This window comes from Giraffa tippelskirchi, chromosome 5 (genome assembly GCF_054371585.1).
Source record: "Giraffa tippelskirchi isolate mGirTip1 chromosome 5, T2T-mGirTip1v1.2.pri, whole genome shotgun sequence".
NCBI classification, from domain to species: domain Eukaryota; kingdom Metazoa; phylum Chordata; class Mammalia; order Artiodactyla; family Giraffidae; genus Giraffa; species Giraffa tippelskirchi.
The window spans coordinates 132,378,569-132,400,655 of NC_137279.1; the positions used below are offsets into that span (position 1 = coordinate 132,378,569).

Consider the following 22,087-nt stretch of genomic DNA (forward strand, 5'->3'; position numbering starts at 1 on the left):
AATGCTGACTTACGACTGGACAGCAAAAATTCTATATCCACTTCTTACTAGGTCATTTCTGTGATGATCTTGAAGAAATCTAATTTCCCTTGAATATTTGACCTTTAATGTGTCAACATAAACATTTTGTCAGCCTGGCTTCATGGAGATATGGCAACTGTGCTTGACAGAGATAACAATTTTCCTTAGAAACGTTAAAGGTCATGGTCTCCTTCTTCAGTCTTGTATCTTCTCTTCTGACCCATTTGCTTTCTGAATGTTGTCTAGATGGATCACATCCAATAATTGGGAGAGAGGTGTGAGGTTGGGAGGTAGGGATTGTTGCAAAGAAGGAATGAATTTATGCCTGTGATATCTTAGAACAGTGTCTGCCACATCGTTAAGCTTAAATAGCTATTACAGCAGAAAGGTGAGGTAGTTATTTTATAGGCTTTATCTTAAGTCACTCAGCATTGGTACAGAAATTTTCATGTCTCTTCAGCCCAAGATTGTAATTTGTTCTGAGGATTCTGATTGGTTACAGTCAAGGGTCTCCATAACAGGAAGACATGAACTCCAGAGACCCTCTATCCATCAGGGGCATCAAATGATCAAGAATAGGCAGCAGGATTGAGCACTGATTGAATAATTAGAATGAGACTGTATTAGGCTTATTATTTCATATGTAGCTTCCCAAGATGTTGGTTATAACCTGATTGCTATAGGAACAGTCCTACCTATTCATTTGTCCAGTGATCTATTGATTTATCATGCATTTAATAAATACTTGAAATACATCAATGAACAAACAGAAAAAAGATTCCTACTTTTCTGTGGTCTGCATTCTAGCATGGCAAGACAGAAAATTAGCACAAATATATTAGGTAAATTATATAGAACATTGGAAGGTGGTAACTGCTGTGGAAAAAGAAAAGATAGATCCAGGTAAGGGGGATCAGGAATGCTTGATCAAGTAGTATGTTCAAGGGAGGATTCATTGAACAGGTGAGAACTGAGCAAAGACTTAAAGGAGGTGAGAGAATTGACCATGCAGATACCTGCAGGCAGAAGAAGAACCAGCACCAAGCCTATACCGGTCATGCTTGAGGTAAGAAGGCTTGTGTGACTGGAGTGGAGTGAGCAAGGGAGAAGGTTGTAGGAGATGAATTCAGAGGAGTGATGGGGAGCCAGACCATGTTAGGCCTATAGGCCACTGTGAAAACCTTAGTGATCTAATGAAGAGCTTGAGTTAGTGTTCTAGGCCACTCTGACTTCCGTATTGAGAACAGATTCTAAGTGGCAAGGATAGAAGCAGGGAGAACTGTTAGAAAGTTACTGCAGTTCCAGGTCAGAGATGGCCATAGAGATAAGAAGTAGTTCAATTCGGACGTATTTTTATTCTAGAGCTAATATCCTAGAGTATCAGTCCCCAACCTTTTTGGCACCAGGGACTGGTTTTGTGGAAGGCACTTTTTCCACAGACTGGGGAGGAAGTGATGGTTTGGGGATGATTCAAACACTACATTTAGTGTACACTTTATTTCTGTTATTATTACATCAGCTCCACCTCAGATCATCAGGCATTAGATCCCAAAGTTGGGGACCCCTGTCCTAGAGGATTAGAAGTAGGGTGTGAGAGAAATAAAGGGACTAAGAATGCCCCAAAGACTTTTTTTTTTTTTTTTTTTTTAACAGATGGAGCTTCTATAAGCTGAAATGGTTGGATTAGGTTTGGATAAGAACATTAGAGATTTTTTTTTTTTTTAGAGGTCTGTTGGCCATCTGGAGATACAAGTTTGGAGTTCAGGAAAGAGGTCTCAGCTGAAGATAAAAATTTGTTCCTTTTTTGGCATATAGATGGAATTTAAAGCTATGAGATTGTATAAGATGACCGGAGGAGTGAGTGCACCAAGAAAAGAGGACCAATAACTCAATGTCTGAGAGGCTCAACATTAGGGGGTCTGGTGAAGAAAAAAAAAACACTGAGAAAGGCTGACCAGTGATGTAGGTGGAGAAACGGGTGAGTCGTGGATGCCCTGTGGAGAAAGTGTTCAGCAGTGTGATAAAATAAATCAGTGCTAATGATTGGCCAAGTAAGATGAGGAGTAACAGTTTGCTGAGATTTAACTCTGTGAAAGTCATTTGCTGAGCTTGATGAGAGCAGTCTGTGGGAGTGAAAGCCTGCTTGGAGTGGGTAAAGGGAGTACATTGGAGACAGCAAGTAGAGTGGTGGGCAAAACTAGTGGTGGTCTTACATAGAATTTGATGCCTTTCTTCTTAAGTAGTCCTCTGTTGGCTGAATAAGGTGCCCTAAGTACCAAAGTTAGAATTTCCTTACTTCCCTTTAGGAGTGTCTCTGTATTCAACCACTGAAAATGTAAATATCCTGAAATTGGTATCTCAGAATTATTAAACATTGTGGTATGCACCTGTCTGTTTGCACTGGATTCCTGCAGTGACGATGAAATTGTAGAATTTCAGAACTGGAAAGGATCTTAGATGTAGCATAGTCCAATCCTATTGCTGCTGCTGCTGCTGCTAAGTTTCTTCAGTCGTGTCCGACTCTGTGCGACCCCATAGATGGCAGCCCACCAGGCTCCCTCATCCCTGGGATTCTCCAGGCAAGGATACTGGAGTGGGTTGCCATTTCCTTCTCCAATGCATGAAAGTGAAAAGTGAAAGTCAAGTCGCTCAGTGGTTTCCAACTCTTAGCGACCCCATGGTCTGCAGCCTACCAGGCTCCTCCATCCATGGGATTTTCCAGGCAAGAGTACTGGAGTGGGGTGCCATTGCCTTCTCCCCAACCCTATTAACTAAGGTTTTAATATATATAGGGGAAGCGGCTTGCTCAAGGTCACATACTTCGTAGATGACAGAGCTGAGGCTAGAATCCAGGGCTTCTGTTCTAGTGCCTTTTCAATTGCATAATATTTTCTCTTGGATTTGATTCAACATGTACACAGGACAAAAACATAGTTGAGGAGTTGCTATGTAAATACCTGTTAAGTGAAAGAAAGAAAGAGTGAATGAGCTAATAGATGAGCAAAGACAAGACAATGTTTGAAATGTATGGGAAAACATGTTGAGAATCCAAAAGGCTGATGATTGGAGATTTGCTCTCAGGTGCAAGAGAGGAAAGTCAGGGTGAGAAACTGAAAACTGAAGGAGAGATAAGTGAGAACTGCAGATTGCATTGTGAGTAATTTTTAACTTGAAAGCATCAGTGATGTTTAAAAATTGTTTTAAAAGTAAATGCAAACTGTTAGTGAAGGTTAATGGAAGGGACTGAAGACGGAGAAGCTTTTTGCTAATGAGAGTTGGAATGATGACATTTTTTAATATCCTTGCTGACAACTACTGACTTGGTGGCAGCAGGTTTACAATTCCCTGAAAATAACCAGATATAAGAGGTTTCAACTTGCTGGGACTCTTATTATATGCTTGAGTGACTCTTGGAACAAAAGAAAGCTGTGCATGATTGTTTAGCAAAGTATAGGATAAACAAAGCATATGTTTTCTAACATCTACTGACTGTAACCTGATAGTCTTGTTATATTGGTCTCTGCTCATTTTAAGGTTATCTGAGGAAGATGACTTTAGTGGTTCAGTACATAAATAAATGATGTTAAGACTCCACTTTAACTTATACCCCTCCATTTTTCATATGTATTTGCTGCTTTTCTTTCAGGAAGGAAAATGCACATTACTTGTTCTCCTGGAAACCTTCCACGTCCTTTTTAAATGCTTTCCCTTTCTCTTTTGAAAGATCCCCCTCACACTGCATAAATAGAAATGTCCCTGAAATTCATTTGATTTCATGGATGGTAGAGTACTCATTTCAAATATCTTTGGGAGAACCAGATAAAATAGCTACACTAGCCTGCATTGCCTGATTTAGTGCTGGGGACTGTGGAGAACTGGATGGCTGGGGGAAATTGTAATGGGAAACTCAAGTTAGTTTTCACTTTAAGTTCAGCACCTTGAATCCAGTGGAGTTGAGGGTAGTCAAAAGTTATTACTATCTGATTTGACTGTTCACAGTTCCAAGTGAAATAAGTGAGTTGTGCCTCTGTTTTGCTGGTAGTAAGGAAAATGTTTCTATCACCTTGGTGCTAAATGGCAGTTCTTGAGCAGTGTCAGCAGAGAACTGGCTGGAAAAGGTGACTTGTTCTTTCTTTCTTGCAGCCATTACTTTGTCAGGGAGAAGGCATATTGGTGAAGCAGTTGGGGCAATCTTACACTTCTGTTTATCAGGCTGCATCTATTCTTGGGAGAAAAAGAAGCCATCCATTTCCAAAGTTGTCAATCTGGTAACCCCAGCCACCACTAAAAGCCACTTCAATTTATTTCTTTGCTTCTTTACACTTTGCAGAGAGTTTATTGTAAAGATATATTAACCAGTAAGATGCCTTTAGATAAATTACACTCCACTTTTTGGGAAGAGATGGCAACTTTTGTAAAGATGCCAAGGGTTTTTTTTTTTTTTTTTTTTTTTTATTTATTTGGCCACTCTGGGTCTTTGCAGCTGCGCATGAGCTTTCCCTAATTGCAGCATATGGGGTTCTCATTGTGATGGTTTCTCTTGTGGAGCATAGGCTCTAGAGCATGGGTTCAGTACTTGTGGCACATAGGCTTAGTTGCGCAGTGGCATCTTCCTGGACTAGGGGTCGAACCCATGTCCCCTGCCTTGGAAGGCAGATTCTCAATCACTGGACACTGGGGAAGGATGCCAGGGGTGTTTTAAGTAGGAGAAAAAAGTAGTAGTGTTGACACTGAGTGAAGCATCATTGTCTGGATCTCCATCATTATTTTTATTTCTATTCGTATGAAGTTTTCATCTCGTATTTACTCTCCTTCTGACCAGCTTCCTTCCTTTCATATCTAACTTTGTTTCTGCTTATTTACTCTTTCTTTGCTTTAGAAAAATATTTACCTATTAATTTGGCTGCTTGCATCTTAGTTGCAGCACACGGAATCTTTGTTGCATCATGTGAATCTTTCATTGCAGTGAACAGACTCTCTAGTTGTGGCACTTGGGCTCAGTGGTTGTGGCACTAAGGCTTAGCTGCTTTCATTGCATGTGCTTTTTATTTCCCTGATCAGGGATCTAACCCATGTTCCCTGCATTGCAAGGTGGATTCTTAACCACTGGACCACCTGGAAAGTCGCTTGCTTTACTTAAACATTTTTTGTTTTGTTTCTGCTCCCCTGATTTTTCCCACCTACAAAGAAGAAGCAGACATTCATACAGTAATATTGGATCTTTCCCTCTGTGTTCCATCATAAGCAGGGTAGGCTAGCATTCCCAGTGCAAGGATGTAACCCTTGATCTTACTAGCTAGGATTAGTTGATTTCCCATGGTTTCAAGCTGTTTACATAGAGTTCCAAGGAAAACTGAGTAGGGCCAGTTTCCCTTGGCAACCAACTTTAATCTTGAGGCCAAGAGGATAATGACAACGTTTAGTCCCTTTTTCTCTGCAAACACAGAAATCATTCACATTAAGTCTTACAACTTAAGTTTAAGTAAGCCCTTGACAGTGCTTCTAGGCACAGACAGTATTCTGAGGTCTGACTGAGCCATATCTCCAGCCTAGAGTATTACTAGCGTAGGAAATTCATGGATGAGAACCACTGGGAAAGTATGACTGTTCCTTAAGAACTACGGATAATGTGGTCAATAACCAATTTCTCCCTTTGCCAAGTGGAACATTGTAAAATTATAAAAATAAGGTCTTGTGTGCTTTGGCAAACACTTTTGAGTCTGCTACTTTAAAAATGATGGATAAATTTAAAAATGACACAAATATATTTCGGTGACTTTAACAGTTGAATGCTGAGGAGTAATTATATATCAAGCTTGGAATCACCAAACAGAAATACAGTCTTTTCTCTTGTTTGTGTAGTCAGGTTTACTTGAAATTCTGAAGCATTTTTACAAATTACTGGGAAATGGCTACACGTTTTACATAAGAGAACCCTAAAATGGGCCATATTTAGACTTATTTACTGTGATTTATTTTATCTAAATCTTTATTTAGATTTTATTTTGGTTCTTAGAAAAGTTCTGAAGAATTTTGTTTCTGCTATTAATTATTGCTTTCTCATGTCACCGAATACACTTACTAGATTTAGAAACTGTCTAGGGGCTACACAACATGGTTGTGACATTGAAATCCATTCAGTTTTATCTCTTGGGACTCCAAAGCATCATCTGGCAGAGATTAGTTTCTTTAATGCCCCCTGAATGAGTCTCAACCCTAGGATTAATGCCCCTGCTTGAAAAGTTTTTTAACTTTGCTTCAACATTGACAACTTCTGGGCTGTAGGCTTCCATTTAATATTTGCTTTCTCCAGTTGCTCCAAAATTTGTATCCCCTATATTAATATTTGCAGTCATTAAGTTCTCATTTCAAGGAGTATTGCCCCTAGCCCAGCTTAATCTTCTCTTTTTTTTTTTAAATGAGTAGTTACAGCATTTCACTACCTTTTCATTTTTATAATCTTCATTACCCCTACCATAGTTTGGTCTCAGGTCAAACAACAGGGAGGGAACACAGCCCTGCCCATCAACAGAAAATTGGATTAAAGAGTTACTGAGCATGGCCCCGCCCATCAGAACAAGACCCAGTTTCCCCCTCAGTCAGTCTCTCCCATCAGGAAGCTTCCATAAGCCTCTTATCCTTATTCATCAGAGGTTCAGACAGAGTGAAAACCACAATCACAGAAAACTAACCAAACTGATCACATGGACCACAGCCTTGTCTAACTCAATGAAACTATGAGCCATGCCGTGTAGGGCCACCCAAAATGGACAGCTCATAGTGGAGAGTTCTGACAAAATGTGGCTCACTGGAGAAGGGAATGGCAAACCACTTCAGTATACTTGACTTGAGAACCCCATGAACAGTATGAAAAAGTAAAAAGATAGGACACTGAAAGATGAACTCCCCAGGTCGGTAACTGCCCAATATGCTACTGGAGATGAGTGGACAAATGGTTCCAGAAAGAACGAAGAGACAGAGCCAAAGGGAAAACAATGCCCAGTTGTGGATGTGACTGGTGATAGAAGTAAAGCCCAATGCTGTAAAAAACAATATTGCATAGGAATCTGGAATGTTAGGTCCATGAATCAAGGTAAATTGGAAGTGTGGTCAACCAGGAGATGGCAAGAGTGAACATCAACATTTTAGGAATCGGTGAACTAAAACGGACTGGAATGGGTGAATTTAATTCAGATGACCATTATATCTACTACTGTAGGTAAGAATCCCTTAGAAGAAAAGGAGTAGACATCATAGTCAACAAAAGAGTCTGAAATGTAGTACTTGGATGCAATCTCAAAAACAACAGAATGATCTCTATTCATTTCCAAGGCAAACCATTCAATATCACGGTAATCCAAGTCTATGCCCCAACCAGTAATGCTGAAGAAGCTGAAGTAGAATGGTTCTGTGAAGACCTACGAGACTTTCTAGAACTAGCACCCCCCAAAAGACGTCCTTTTCATTATAGGGAACTGGAATGCAAAAGTAGGAAGTCAGGATACACCTGGAGTAACAATCAAGTTTGGCCTTGGAATACAAAATGAATCAGGGCAAAGGCTAACAGCATTTTGCCAAGAGAACGCACTGGTCATAGCAAATACCCTCTTCCAACAACACAAGAGAAGACTCTACACATGGACATCACCAGATGGTCAATACCGAAATCAGATTTGCTGGGAGCCAGCTCACGAGATCCCACCCATGACAGAGTCATGAGGTAGAGGGCTGATTGAGCATGGCTTCTCAGCCCTCAGGGATTCTCGGAAGGCTGCCTCAGCACTCACCTTAAAGATGGTATCTGTCTTTCTGATGTTTGCTACAATAAACCTCTTCTTATTTTCTGTGACTTAAAAAAAAGGCTTTTCCTGATTCTCTTCTAAAATAGATCAATCTGAAATCTCAATCGACAAGGCCCCTGAATGGTAGCACTCTAAATAAAATTATCTGGGATATAAAATATGCTAATCTAAATTCCTCTTGCTAGCATATTGGTTTGTTTAATAAATGTACCTGTGCCTTTGGAGCTAATGTGCTTGACTGCCCCTTAACAACAGAACAGCATTGAGAGCCTCCACACAGAAAGCCCCAATGGGCACAGAGCCCTTTGTAGGAAAGAAAGGCTTATTAGAAAATATAAGAAATGTTGCTTTATAAAACTGTAACTTAGTCTATACTTACTCATTATGCCTTTTCTACTCTTAACGTATTTAGCCTATATAATGAAAACATAACAATTAGAGATTTGTATAAATGAAAGTTTAGCTTTAATACAAATAATAAGACAATCGTTAATTCAGCTGGTGATTTGGCTAAGAACTGACCTTTGTGCTATATTGTTTCAGCTTGCTGTACTATGACTTTATGGAACCACATTCTTTTCTGTTAAGCTCAAGGCATAGAGTAAATTACTGAAAACAGGTTTTACCTTGAAACTTTCTATTAATGAATTCTTTCCTGCTGTGCCTGATACAAAAGTGTCCTGGCTGATCAACCCTTATCAATAAAAGAGTCACAAGATGTTAGCAGGCCTCTGGGCCAGAAGATGATGTAAACAATTTTAAACCTTTTATAACTTAGAAACACAAACAGTGTTCTGGTTCCGATATGGATCAAAAACTGCTGATCCATCGAGCTGATCTGGCATGACTCTATACTTTACATTTATTTCTATGTACCACTAAAAATATAAAAGCTGTCTTAAAAACAATAAAGTCAGAAGACACTTGGAAACACCACGACTCGCTGTGTCTTCTCATTCGTATCGCTGACGCCGTCCATCCTGAGGGAACCCCTGGACCTGCTGGAGCTGGACTCCGGCACAGATTGATTATATTCTATGCAGCCAAAGATGGAGAAGCTCTATACAGTCAGCAAAAATAAGACTGGGAGCTGTCTGTGGCTCAGATCATGAACTCCTTATTGCCAAATTCAGACTTAAATTGAAGAAAGTAGGGGAAACCGGTAGATCATTCAGGTATGACCTAAATCAAATCCCTTATGATTATACAGTGGAAGTGACAAATAGATTCAAGGGATTAAATCTGATAGATAGAGTGCCTGAAGAACTATGGATGGAAGTTCATGCCATTGTATAGGAGGCAGTGATCAAGACTATCCCCAAGAAAAAGAAATGCAAAAAGGCAAAATGGTTGTCTGAAGAAGACTTACAAATAGCTGAGGAAAGAAGAGAAGTGAAAGGCAAAGGAGGAAAGGAAAGATTTATCCATTTGAATGCAGAGTTCCCAAGAATAGCAAAGAGACAAGAAAGCCTTCATCAGTGATCAATGCAAAGAAATAGAGGAAAACAATAGAATGGGAAAGACTAGAGATCTCTTTAAGAAAATTAGTGATAGTAAGGGAATATTTCATGCAAAGATGGGCACAATAAAGGACAGAGATGGTATGGACCTAACAGAGCAGAAGATATTAAGAAGAGATGGCAACAATACACAAAAGAACTATACAAAAAAGATCTTCATGACCCAGATAATCACAATGGTGTGATCACTCACCTAGAGCCAGATATTCTGGAATGCAAAGTCAAGTGGGCCTTAGGAAGCATCACTAGGAACAAAACTAGTGGAGGTGATGGAATTCCAGTTGAGCTATTTCAAATCCTCAAAGATGATGCTGTGAAAGTGCTGCACTCAGTATGCCAGCAAATTTGGAAAACTGAGCAGTAGTCACAGGACTGGAAAAGGTCAGTTTTCATTCCAATCCCAAAGAAAGGCAATGCCAAACTACTGCACAATTGCACTCATCTCACATGCTAGCAAAGTAATGCTCAAAATTCTCCAAGCCAGGCTTCAACAGTATGTGAACCAAGAACTTCCAGATGTTCAAGCTGGATTTAGAAAAGGCAACCAGAGATGAAATTGCCAACATCGGTTGGGTCATCAAAAAGCAAGAGTGTTCCAGAAAGACATCTACTTTTGCTTCATTGACTATGCCAAAGCCTTTGACTGTGTGGATCACAACAAACTGTGGAAAATTCTTCAAGAGGTGCAAATACCAGACCACCTTACCTGCCTCCTGAGAAATCTGTATGCAGGTCAAGAAACAACAGTTAGAACCAGACATGGAACAATGGACTGGTTTCAAATTGGGAAAGGAGTACATCAAGGCTGTGAATTGTCACCCTGTTTACTTAACTTCTATGCAAAGTACACCATGCAAAATGCCAGGCTGGATGAAACACAAGCTGGAATCAAGATTGCTGGGAGAAACATCAATAACCTCAGATACACAGATGACACCACCCTATGGCAGAAAGAAAAGAGGAACCGAAGAGACTCTTGATGAAAATGAAAGAGGAGAGTGAAAAAGCTGGCTTAAAACTCAACATTCAAACAAGAAAAGTCATGGGATCTGGTCCCATCACTTCATGGCAAATAGATGGGGAAACAGTGGAAACAGTGACAGACTATTTTCTTGGGCTCCAAAATCACTGAAGATGGTGACTGCAGCCATGAAATTAAAAGACACTTACTCTTTGGAAGAAAAGCTATGACCAGCTTAGATAGCACATTAGAAAGCAGAGACATTTCTTTGCTGACAAAGGTCCGTCTAGTCAAAGCTATAGATTTTTCCTGTAGTCATGTATGGATATGAGAGTTGGACTATAAAGAAAGGTGAGCACTGAAGAATTGATGCTGTTGAACTATGGTGTTGGAGAAGACTCTTGAGAGTCCCTTGGACTGCAAGGAGATCCAACCAGTAAATCCTAAAGGAAATCAGTCCTGAATATTCATTGGAAGAACTGATGCTTAAGCTGAAACTCCCATACTTTGGCCACATGATGTGAACTGCCTCATTAGAAAAGACCTTGATGTTGGGAAAGGTTGAAGGCAGGAGGATAAAGGGATGACGGAGAATGAAATGCATCACTGACTCAATGGACATGAGTTTGAGCAAGCTCCAGGAGTTGGTGATTGAAGGGAAGCCTGGTGTACTGCAGCCCATGGGGTTGCAAAAAGCTGTACACGACTGAGTGACTGAACTGAACTGAACTATGCTGTACTTAACTTGCTTCAGTCGTGTCTGACTCTCTGTGACCCCATGGATTGCAGTTTGCCAGGCTCCTCTGTCCATGGGGAGTCTTGAGGCAAGAATTCTGGAGTGGGTCACCATGCCCTCCTCCAGGGGATCTTCCCAACCCAGTGATCCAACCCAGGTCTCTGGCACTGTAGTCAGATTCCCCACCAGCTGAGCCACCAGGGAAGTCCAACCATTAAATAAAATCACACATGTCCTTATATTTGTACTGAATAGTCTATGTCCTCTATGATAAAAACAAAACAAAACAAAACAAAAACTCTCAGATGCCAAAACGGTATCATGTGAAATATTTGTCAGACACTCAGCCTACCGTAGTTCTGATTGAATGTTAATTTGTTCAGAGAACATTTAGTGAATCAGGGAATAAACTGGCCATCATTTTTTAAAGCAAACCTCAGCTCAGAAATATAATTAGGTGCCAAAATACCTTTCTACTAAATTTCTCCTTATTTTCCTGTAAATTTGACTCTTTTTTCCTTTCCCCATCCCTTTTTTTGAACCATGATGTTAATTTTTGACCTATTATTGTGATTTGAGTAAGAATTCCAAAAGCATGAGAAGAAAGTATTCAACATCTTTTATTCATTTAATGCAATATTTGATGCACTGGATTTTAAAAACCTCAGTGAATAAATGTAAATTCTATCTAAAAAAGGTCAAGAAATCAAAGACCATTTTCAGTGTTTCTGCCATGATTTAAGAATTTTTTAAAAATGCTCATAATAACTTGGTTGGGCTTCCCAGGTACCACTAGTGGCAAAGAACCTGCCTGCCAATGCAGAAGATGTAAAGTGCTACGGGTTTGACCCCTAGATAGGTAAGATCCCCTGGAGGAGGGCATGGCAACCCACTCAAGTATTCTTGCATGGAGAATCCCCTGGACAGATGAACCTGGCAAACTATAGTCCATAGTGTCACAAAGAGTTGGGCATGACTGAAGCGACTTAACACACACACACACACATACACACACACACACACTATCTTGGTTAGTGGTGCTGAAGTGAGAAAGCAGAGGAAAAGTTCTGAAAGTAACTTTAGTTTGGTGCAAAGAACACAAGCTTTAGAAGGTTTTGGGAGAAAGTGAATCACGTTTGAATATCTGTGGTATCGAAACACTATATTAGGTATTTTACATCAGTGTATCAACCCTCTGATGAAGATGGAATTAATCCTATTTAGTAAAAATTAAACTGAAGCTTGTAGAATTTAAATTGTTTGCCCAGGATCGCACAGCTAATAAGTAGCAGGATTGAAATTTAAACCTAAGTCTGATTCCAATTGTTGTTGTTTAGTTGCTAAGTCATGTCCAACTCTTTTGCAACCCCATGGACTGTAACCTGCCAGGCTCCTCTGTCCATGGGATTTCCTAGGCAAGAATACTGGAGTGGGTTGCCATTTTCTTCTCCAGGGGATCTTCCCAACCCAGGGATCAAACCCACCTCTCCTGCGTTGCAGATGAATTCTTTACCACTGAGCTACATGGGAAGCCCTTGATTCTAATACCTATGCTTATTTTACTGTATTCAATATATACAGTATGTTTTCTGTATATAATCAGAACTATATCATAACTTGCATGGGAATCAGCTAGACACAGGTTTACTCCAACCTTCCAAACCCACTTATACCTGTTTAGCCTGATGAATTTCTCTATATATGGATACTGAGTGAAGAAGAATAGCTTTTAATAATAGATATTTAATATTCTGTACAACTCTGGAGACCAAAATGGCAATCTAGTATTCTTGCCTGGGAAATCTCACAGACAGAGGAGCCCGGCAGGCTACAGCCTATAAGGCTGCAAAGAGTCAGATGCAACTGAAGTGACGGACCACACATGCACACCTACCAGAGGGAGCTCCTAAAAGACTTGGCTAGCATATGCCAGACTCAGAAAATTGCAGAAATTATACATTAGAATAATTCCCAATGGTCTCACCAAGAGCTAAAAACAAAATAAATGTCATATACAGTTCTACCTTTTCCTATATTGACTCTGCCTGGAGTTGAGTCTTTGACTCAACTCTCTTCCACTGATTTCTGCCACCCAAAGTCATAATGTGCTATGTAAGTGATAGGGAGGTCTATGAGTGACCACCTTAGAGAATCTTTTTTTCTTCCATGAATGCCTGTGAACTCACAATGAGGTCATCATTAGTGAATATATTTGGTTGGCCAAAAAGTTAGTTTGGGTTTTCCTGTAAGATGTAACAGAAAAACCTGAACAAACTTTTTGGCCAGTCCAATGCATAGGCACCACACTTTACCAAGATCATGGAACAGTATAAATTAAACTTGCTGCAAACTTTGGAGAAATCAAGTTAAGGTTACAGTACTATGTTGGGAGCACTAGATAATCTCTTCTTGGGGTTGACTAATGTTTGCTCACGTCCTGACTTTATATTTAATCTGACAAATTCTTGAGAACAAAGTTCTTAGCAGCTCCTTCTGTGGGACTCTTCTCAGCGAAGTCTAGGGAAGTCAAAAAGAATACCACTTCTGTGGTTCTGGATACTTGAGATACCTGGTTGAGATTTTGATTTAGTCAAAATATCAGTCTGTTTGGAGGTTCCATTTTTGTTTAGGATTTTAATCAGTTTTATGCAAAAACATATGTGCCATTATGAACTTGGTTCTGAGATGTCCTACAGGGCATGGTAAGGAATATACTTTTTTTCTGTTGGTATTCAGTTTCTTGTTTGCAAATAGAGGGATTTATACCACGTAAGTAGTTCTTAACCTTTTAAGGCCAGAAGCTCTTTTTAGAAGCTGATGGAATCTATGGATACTTAGAAAAATGTGCATATGTGCCATTTCAAAGGGTTGATATACCACCTAAAAGTTTCCTGGGAGCCCAAGAACCCCTGGTTGGAGAATCCCTGTATTAAATTATCTCTTGGTTTTTCACTTAAACATTCTATTATTTCACATCTTTCTGTGATGATTTGAGTGATTGTCATGGTGCTAGTAAAAATAGGGTATGAACTACTTAAGTAGATTTAACTTTTGTAGCTATAAATGACAAAAAGTCATCTGATAGTTCTCCCCCTCCTTCCTTTTTTTAAGTCTTTCTGAACCCTGTCTGTTCTTTAGAATCACTTGGGGAGTTTTTAAAAATTTCAGTGTCTGGCCACTCCCTAAATCACTTAAATCAGAATCTCTGTGGGTGAATTCCAGATATTAGTTTATTAAAGTTTCTCAGGTGGTTTCTTTGTGCAGCTAGGGTGAAGGTCAGTGCTCTAGTAGGACTAAAACATCTTCAGAAGTTTCAAATAACAGGAATATCAACCACGAGCTGAAAATGAAAGAACATTCCATTCTTTCTCTGCTTTCAAGGGTTTAGTATTGAACACTGTATTTCCAGCTCAGAATAAAGGTTTGAAAACTCTTATGTGTAATCATGCCTCCCAATGTGTTGTCCTCTTTGCTAAGCTGGCCAAGTGTTACTAATACTGAATGGCCTTCCTTGTACTGTTTATAGATGTGGGAAGAGCTCTATTAGTACATTCTCTGTTCTGCCACAAGCACACATTAGAAAAAAAGCTGTTTTCAACATAAGAACAATTACCATTGTCATATTCCAAACAGTGTGCAAATTGTTTTATTATAAACTCACTGTTGGTCCCTATTTAACTGGGAAGTCATTTGCTCTAAATTTATCTAATTCTCTCTGCATGGCATTGACATTTGCTGGCAGTGCCAGACTTTCTTCACTTATAAGAAAAAATTCCATGGAGAACAGGCAATGCTCTCATCTAACTGATTAATAATCTCTAGAGGATCTTTGAAGCCTTCTCACACCTTAACTCTTCCTGCTCTCTTGCTAATTTTGGTTTTTCATTGAACTACAAAACACAAACAATGGTTTTCATGAAATGTAGCAGTAAAACCTTTCTTCATCAGACCAGTTCTCCAGAAAAAGAATGCTCACTGCCAAAGCTTGTAGATGAGAAATGAGATGTGTAATGAAATGTTGTTTATTTTCAAGACTTTTACAAGTCAATTTGGGTTACTTCATCAGCCAAATTTTATTTCTGTACTAGGTAACCATTACATGTTTTCAGTTTGAAAAAATGTCCATCTTTACTTTCCATAGCACCTGCACTATATTCAAACCACTCTCCAATTTAATGCAAAGACTTTCCAAGTCACCTTGTATGTTTAAGTAATAGGAGTCCATTTAGAATGAACAGAGACAACCTGCATTATAGTGATTTCTCCCTTTATGGGTTTCGCAATTTTCCTACAAAGTGTTGGTGTTTGAGGATGATATTTTGAACACTGGATTTAACTATCTGAAAACCTATGACACAGAATATTCTGCAGTCATTTGGTAGCCTGAAAGGGCCTCTCTTAGTTGTGACTATATGCTTACTACTACTTTTTAGGATAGGGGTATACTTCAGGAAGATGTCTTGCTTTACATTCTTTTGTTATTTTCCTCGTAAGTGCTATTCAAATATAGAGCTAAGGGAAAAGTCAGATATGAATTCTGAGTCATTAAGGGGAACAATCTGAATGTAAATTTCATGGTACCATTGAAAACTGCAGATCTTGATAGTGACTCTTGCTAACACAAATATTGCCCCTGAGAAAAGGGCACCCATTGATAATTATTATTCTAAGCACACAGAAGCACCTGAGAAATCTTTGCTTTAGCCATGGTTTGTTTAACTACAAAGGGTGATGGCATACATATGTATGTATAATTATTTCCTACATATGTTGCATTTAAAAACTGGCTAAAATTTATGTTGTCTAGTCTTGATAGGAACTAACAATAATTAAACAACTAAAACAAAAGGCAAACTAGTTTAATACTAGTAACTTGCCAAAGGTCTCACTTTTGAATAGCTATCATTCCCCAGAAAACAAAACACTGGCTATTATTTGGGCTTTGGTTCCAGCACAGTACTTAGTAGGCTCTTAATATTAGAAATGGACAGAATAAAATGAATGAATGAAAATATCTGGAATGTTTATTTGAACATGTGAACCAAATTTTGAATAGATGATCATATGTGTTTTCTTTAAAAATCTGTAAAATTTATATCAAACCTCATACTTTATTAAAAGTTTTCATGATTAAATTATTGCCCCATCTACTCATGCTGCTTTTAATATTCCCTTTTCATGTAGCTATGGCAACCTCTTTGGTGTCTATACCTCAGGTCCTTATCTCTCTTTCCACAATGGTCACTTCCCTCTGCATCATTCATAACGGAAATCATCTGAAGGTTCAGGCAGTCTTGGGATGGGATTATATTTTTAATGTCTTTTCTGTTACAGGCTGAGTTACATACCTCTGAAATCCATATGTTGAAATCCTAACCTCCAGTACCTCAATATGTGGCTGTATTTGGAGACAGGGTCTTAAAAGAGATGTGTGCTGTATGGATATGCTAAGTAGCTTCAGTCTTGTCTGATTCTTTGTGATGCTATGGACTGTAGCCCACCAGGCTCCTCTGTCCATGGGATTCTCCAGGCAAGAATATTGGAGTGGGTTGCCTGGCCCTCCTCCAGGGCATCTTCCTGACCCAGGGATCGAACTGGCGACTCTTACATCTCCTACATTGGCAGGCAGTTTCTTTACCACTAGCGCCACCTGGGAAGCCTATCTTTAAAGAGGTAATTAGGTTCTGCTGCTGCTAAGTCGCTTCAGTCGTGTCCGACTCTGTGCGACCTCATAGACAGCAGCCCACCAGGCTCCGCCATCCCTGGGATTCTCCAGGCAAGAACACTGGAGTGGGTTGCCATTTCCTCCTCCAGTGCATGAAAGGGAAAAGTGAAAGTGAAGTCGCTCAGTCGTGTCCGACTCTTCGCGACCCCATGGGCTGCAGCCTACCAGGCTCTTCCGTCCATGGGGTTTCCCAGGCAAGAGTACTGGAGTGGGGTGCCATTGCCTTCTCCGGTAATTAGGTTCAAATGAGATCAAATGAGATCCATCCTAAAGGAAATCAGTTCTGAATATTCATTGGAAGGACTGAGGCTGAAGCTGAAACTCCAATACTTTGGCCACCTGATGAGAAGAACTGACTAACTGGAAAAGACCCTGATGCTGCAAAAGATTGAAGGTGGGTGGAGATGGGGACAACAGATGATGAGATGGTTGGATAGCATCACCGACTCAATGGATATGAGTTTGAGGAAGCTCCGGGAGTTGCTGATGGACAGTGAAGCCTAGCATGCTGCAGTCCATGGGGTTGAAAAGAGTTGGACAAGACTGAGGGACTGAACTGGACTGAGATCATTAGGGATGGATCCAGATTCAAAACGACTAGTATCCTTAAAGGAAGAGGAAATTCAGACACGGACACACACTGATGGAAGACCACATGAAAACACAGGTCAAAAACGGACACCTACAAACTAAGGTGAGAGGTCTCAGAAGAAACCAACCCTTGATCTCGTACTTGCAGCCTCCGGAATTGTGAGAAAATAATTTTATGCTATTTAAGTTATCCAGCTTGTGGTATTTTGTTATGGCAACCTTAGCAAGCTAATACAACTCCCTTAATTTTCTAAATTGTTACTCTTCCTTTCCAAATATCATTAGCCCTGGAAAGTTTGCGATACATCCTAAGCTTCATGTTATATGCGAAGGTTCAAGTTTGTTTGCTTCCTCTGTACCTCTTAGACCACATAAATCTGACCATGTGATTTTTTCCAGACTACCTCCTTCTCTATTATTAACAGCTGTGTATTTCCTAGTTTTTGCAACACATCAAATAGGAGATCTTTCAGAAAACTCCTATAAATCAAAATGGTATTTATCCTAGATTTAGCTGTATTATCTGAAGATTTTCCACCTGTGGCATGTACCCGTAGTACCATTTAAAATGCAACTTGGGGAGAAAACACCAATAAATCTAGATTGATTTGGACTGTGAATATGCATAGATTTGCACATTATTTTTTTTCTGCCTTATCAGCTTACCCATTCTGACACTCCATAGCAATGCAGAAATACTCAGATACTGAAACAGAAATGATTGAAACTCTGTATTTTGCATGAGATCGAGTGTCCACTGAGATTCAGTTTTAGGGTGTGAGAAATCAGGTTCAGCTTAGTGGAGTAGCAGCCATCCAAATGCTAGGAAGAGCTGAGGAAGCCCAGGGAGGCCTCTTTGTCTTCCTAATTGCTCCTCAACTCACAATCAGGACTAGAAAGACTATTGCTGGACAATCTATATTATATGTCAAGAAAATTTTCAATCATTAAAAACTTTAAAAAAGAAACAAATTTTGCTTAGAGGAGCTGAGCAGTATTTGTCCTAGGATGGTAGTGTGATGAAAGTGACTTTGTTTAAAGTTATCTTTAGTTTGACAAATTTGAAAAACAAAGGAAACAATCTTTTTCTTTGGATAATGTTAGCAGCTACTTGAGAGCATTCCCTAATTAAAGATGAAAAGCAGTAGGTCTCTGGGAATTTGGATGATAAACTTGGACCTAATGTGCCACCGAGTTTAAAGGGGAAAATATGATGATGGGCATGTCATGCTCTGTGCATTGAGTAAGTTCTAAAGGCTTCATGTGAGGGCAATGTGCACTCTGCACCATACAATCATACTTACTGAGAAATCATACTTTAATGTACAATTGTGAATGACATGATTACTCAGATAGTCTTGGAAGTCTGCAATTTATCATGTTTCTACAGAAAGAATATGCATGTACAATATTCCTTGTCATCCCATTCATCATAAATCTGTTAATAGGCACTTCTGATGTATTGATAATGAAAGGATGACTAGTGTTTCTAATACTGACACCAAAGCATGACAAAATTCTTAAATGTTTTTGAATCTTCACAGAGAATAAACTGTATTTCTCATGATCCAAATTTATTTTAATCATAGTATAATTCTCTGGAAAGTGGTAATTTGTATATGGTGTGATATATATGTTCAACACATCAAAAGAAAAATTAGAGACTTTGGAATCAAACCCCTTGATTTATGTCACAGCTCTTCATTTGCTAGCCCTGCGATTTCAGAAGGGCTATGTAATATCAGTTACTCTTGGTCTTTGTATCTGAAAAATGGGTAAACAATACCTACCTTACAGTGAGGTGAGGACTAAATGATATAAAAATACATTGGACCATGCTTTCTATTCACAGGTGTTTGAAAATGTTTAATTCCAGTCTCCCTGGTACAATACATTAATCAAAATACCATATCTGCTGACCATGTCAGATAAAGAATTTACCATGTATGTAAACAGATTTAAGGGCTTGGAGAAAAGATGATAGTGAGAATAGTAGGAGAGCGTGTTCCTGGTGGGTAGTGCTGCCTTTTACCTAGGCTTGTTTTCAGGGTGCTGGCTGCTGTGGCTTTAATTTTCAGGCTTATTTTCTTTAGGATAATGAATTTTTATTTAAATTTGGTGAATTTCCTTTGAGCTCCTTTTAAGTCATCTGAACACAGGAAACACTTTTTCATGCTTTTAGAGTTTTTCTGATTGACTTTGTTCTCCAAAAAGGGCTGATTTTAATATTCTAAGTGATAGAAAGTGCCTTGACACGATTGAAGCAATTTAATTAGTAAATCCGGAAATTAGAAAGGATTGGAAATCACACCCTCCATGCTTTTAATAAAACAGAATAGTGAAACTTCTGATAGGTGCATACCATTAGTTGAAAGAATTCTGTACCACCACATACGGAGAGAAATGAAGAAATTGAGAGAACTTTGCAAGAGCCCTACTAAGAGAATCACATGACTAGACAATTATGTGAACAGTATATCTCATGGATCAAAACTTCTGAGGCCATCATAATTTATATAAAATAGATGTTGAGTATTTAATGATGCAAGGTAATTAAAACCACACATGGACATTCAACATTTTAACAGGAAAATAGGACTAGAATAATTGTGAAGTAGTCTATTGACCTCAGAGTATCTTAATACTGGGGTAAGTAATGTACAAAAGATCATTAAATGTTGTAGCTAATAGGATTTTTAATGTCAGACTGTCCATCTCATAATAGTGTGTGAATTATTTCTAGTCAGTTTACTATGAGTACTCTGCTCTAGTATGTCATCACTAAACAGGGAACATTGCTATAACTGCTAGGCATAAACATAACAACATGTTCGACTGTAAAACTATCTACAGTATATAAATACTGGTGCTGTACTCAAAAGCACTATCATTTTTTATTGCTTTGGTAATAGAGTGTTCCAGAGAGACATGTATATGGATGATTAGTGATTGGTGGATTTTGTGCTGGTACCTTCAAATGTTTAAGAGCAATCTTGATCACTAGCAGTTGGAGGAATCAAAGAGCAGATGATTCCTCTTTAGAAAGCAAATTATAGGGTCAACCTCTGATAATGTTTTATTCTAAATCGTAGATAGCAATAAGAATATCAAGTACATTTCAAATATAGTAGATAAAATCAGGGCAGTGTTATAGGAATTATAATGTAATTTGTACTCACGATAGTTTACAAAAAATTGGGTTATTGGATAATCTACATATTTTTTCAGTGTTATTTTAAATGGTACTTCAATTCAAGTTATTAATGAGCTATAGTTGTTAATAACATTTTTGAAAATGTAACTGTGGTTGATTTCTAGGTAAGCTGAAGAGAAATCTGGCAATCTGGCTTTGTTTTCACATATGAAACAACATTTGGAAGCTAAACAGTTTAACCAGAGGAAGTTAAGCATATGAATGGGGTTGACAATCAGAAGAAAATCATACTGATGAGGATATGATGTATTAAGTCTTGACTCAGTTCTCATCCGCTGTGGTATTTCCATAGTTTCATCTTTTGCACTAAATTGACTTTGCAAAATGTGAGTATTTGGGGATGGAGAATCTTTCAGAGAAAGTCTGAAATGGGTGGATCAGTTCTAAGAGTTGAGCAAGGCTTATGAGTCACAATCCAACTCACTAGAATGTAGTGAGGTCAAGTAGACCTTTATGACACGCCTGCAGATAATATTTTATGTTTCTGTTGTATTCTGATGAGGGCTGGTACATGATTTGCTCATTCGAAGGGTCATATTTAGTGTCATCCGAGCAGAAAATTCCTTTTAGCCATCATTTTTGTTCAGGGTGCCACATTCTCTACCCAGTTTCATAATATATGAAAATTATGACCCCATTACATTATTACTAATATTTGAAGAAGGCAGCTTTTGTCCTGTTACCAGTGTTTCAAGCTTTGATATCTTTCTGGTAACTGCTAAAAATCTCAGTTGTTGTCAAGACATATAGGCCAACTACTTTGACTGTTCTTTGTAGGTAGTGAAGTTTTCCAAAATTGGCAAAATAAAATGTGTCATTTTCCCAAATTTCAAAAAGAACATTGAATTTTGGGGGCAGAATAGCAAATAATACAGAAGTCTTTTAAACATATTGAGTATAAGGCCACTATAAAACCTACCTCTAAATAACTGTATAAATTTTGGGGAACTCACATTGAGAATAAAGGGTTACAATCTGTGCATGCCATTATTAGAATCTTTGCTGTGAGATTAAATTCACTTTAACATATAGCTATAATTCCATTAATAAAGATTTGGGATGGCACATATGGTTTGCCTAGAGCTGGTTGTTTCATTTCTTTCTTTTTTATTTTTTTAAAGTTTGCAATGAGCCCTAAAGCCCTAATTTGCTTCAGCTGCTGTAAATTGGTTTTCAGTAATTTTCACATCTTCTTCAACTTGCATTGACATCTGTAAATATAAGGGCACATATTAAATCCTTAGTCATATTTGTGGAGCTCACTATCTGCTAGGAAGTTTGTGTCAAAGATATTTCTGGCATTATGCAACAGAAAACAAGATCCAAGTGGGGATAAACCTTGTCCATTTAGGAAGAGATCAGTTTCAGAGAAATAGACTCTATTTTATGCACTACAGTGCAATTATGAGACATACGATGTTCCATGAAATGTCTTTATGTTGTTTTCTAGAGGCCCGAGGGCACAAAAAATGACATGTAGGAAAAGAGAAGAGCATAGCCTCTTTGTGAGAACTCAG

General features: G+C 38.7%; 1 long non-coding RNA gene across 1 annotated transcript in view; it reads left to right on the top strand.

The window, feature by feature from the left end:
* Positions 1-21,637, top strand: part of LOC145507975 (uncharacterized) — a 32,197-nt gene extending 10,560 nt beyond the window's left edge. Inside the window, exon 2 of the long non-coding RNA XR_014055265.1 lies at positions 20,675-21,637. This is a non-coding gene — a long non-coding RNA (uncharacterized LOC145507975). The remainder of the gene's footprint in view (positions 1-20,674) is intronic.
* The last annotated feature ends 450 nt before the right edge of the window (positions 21,638-22,087 follow it).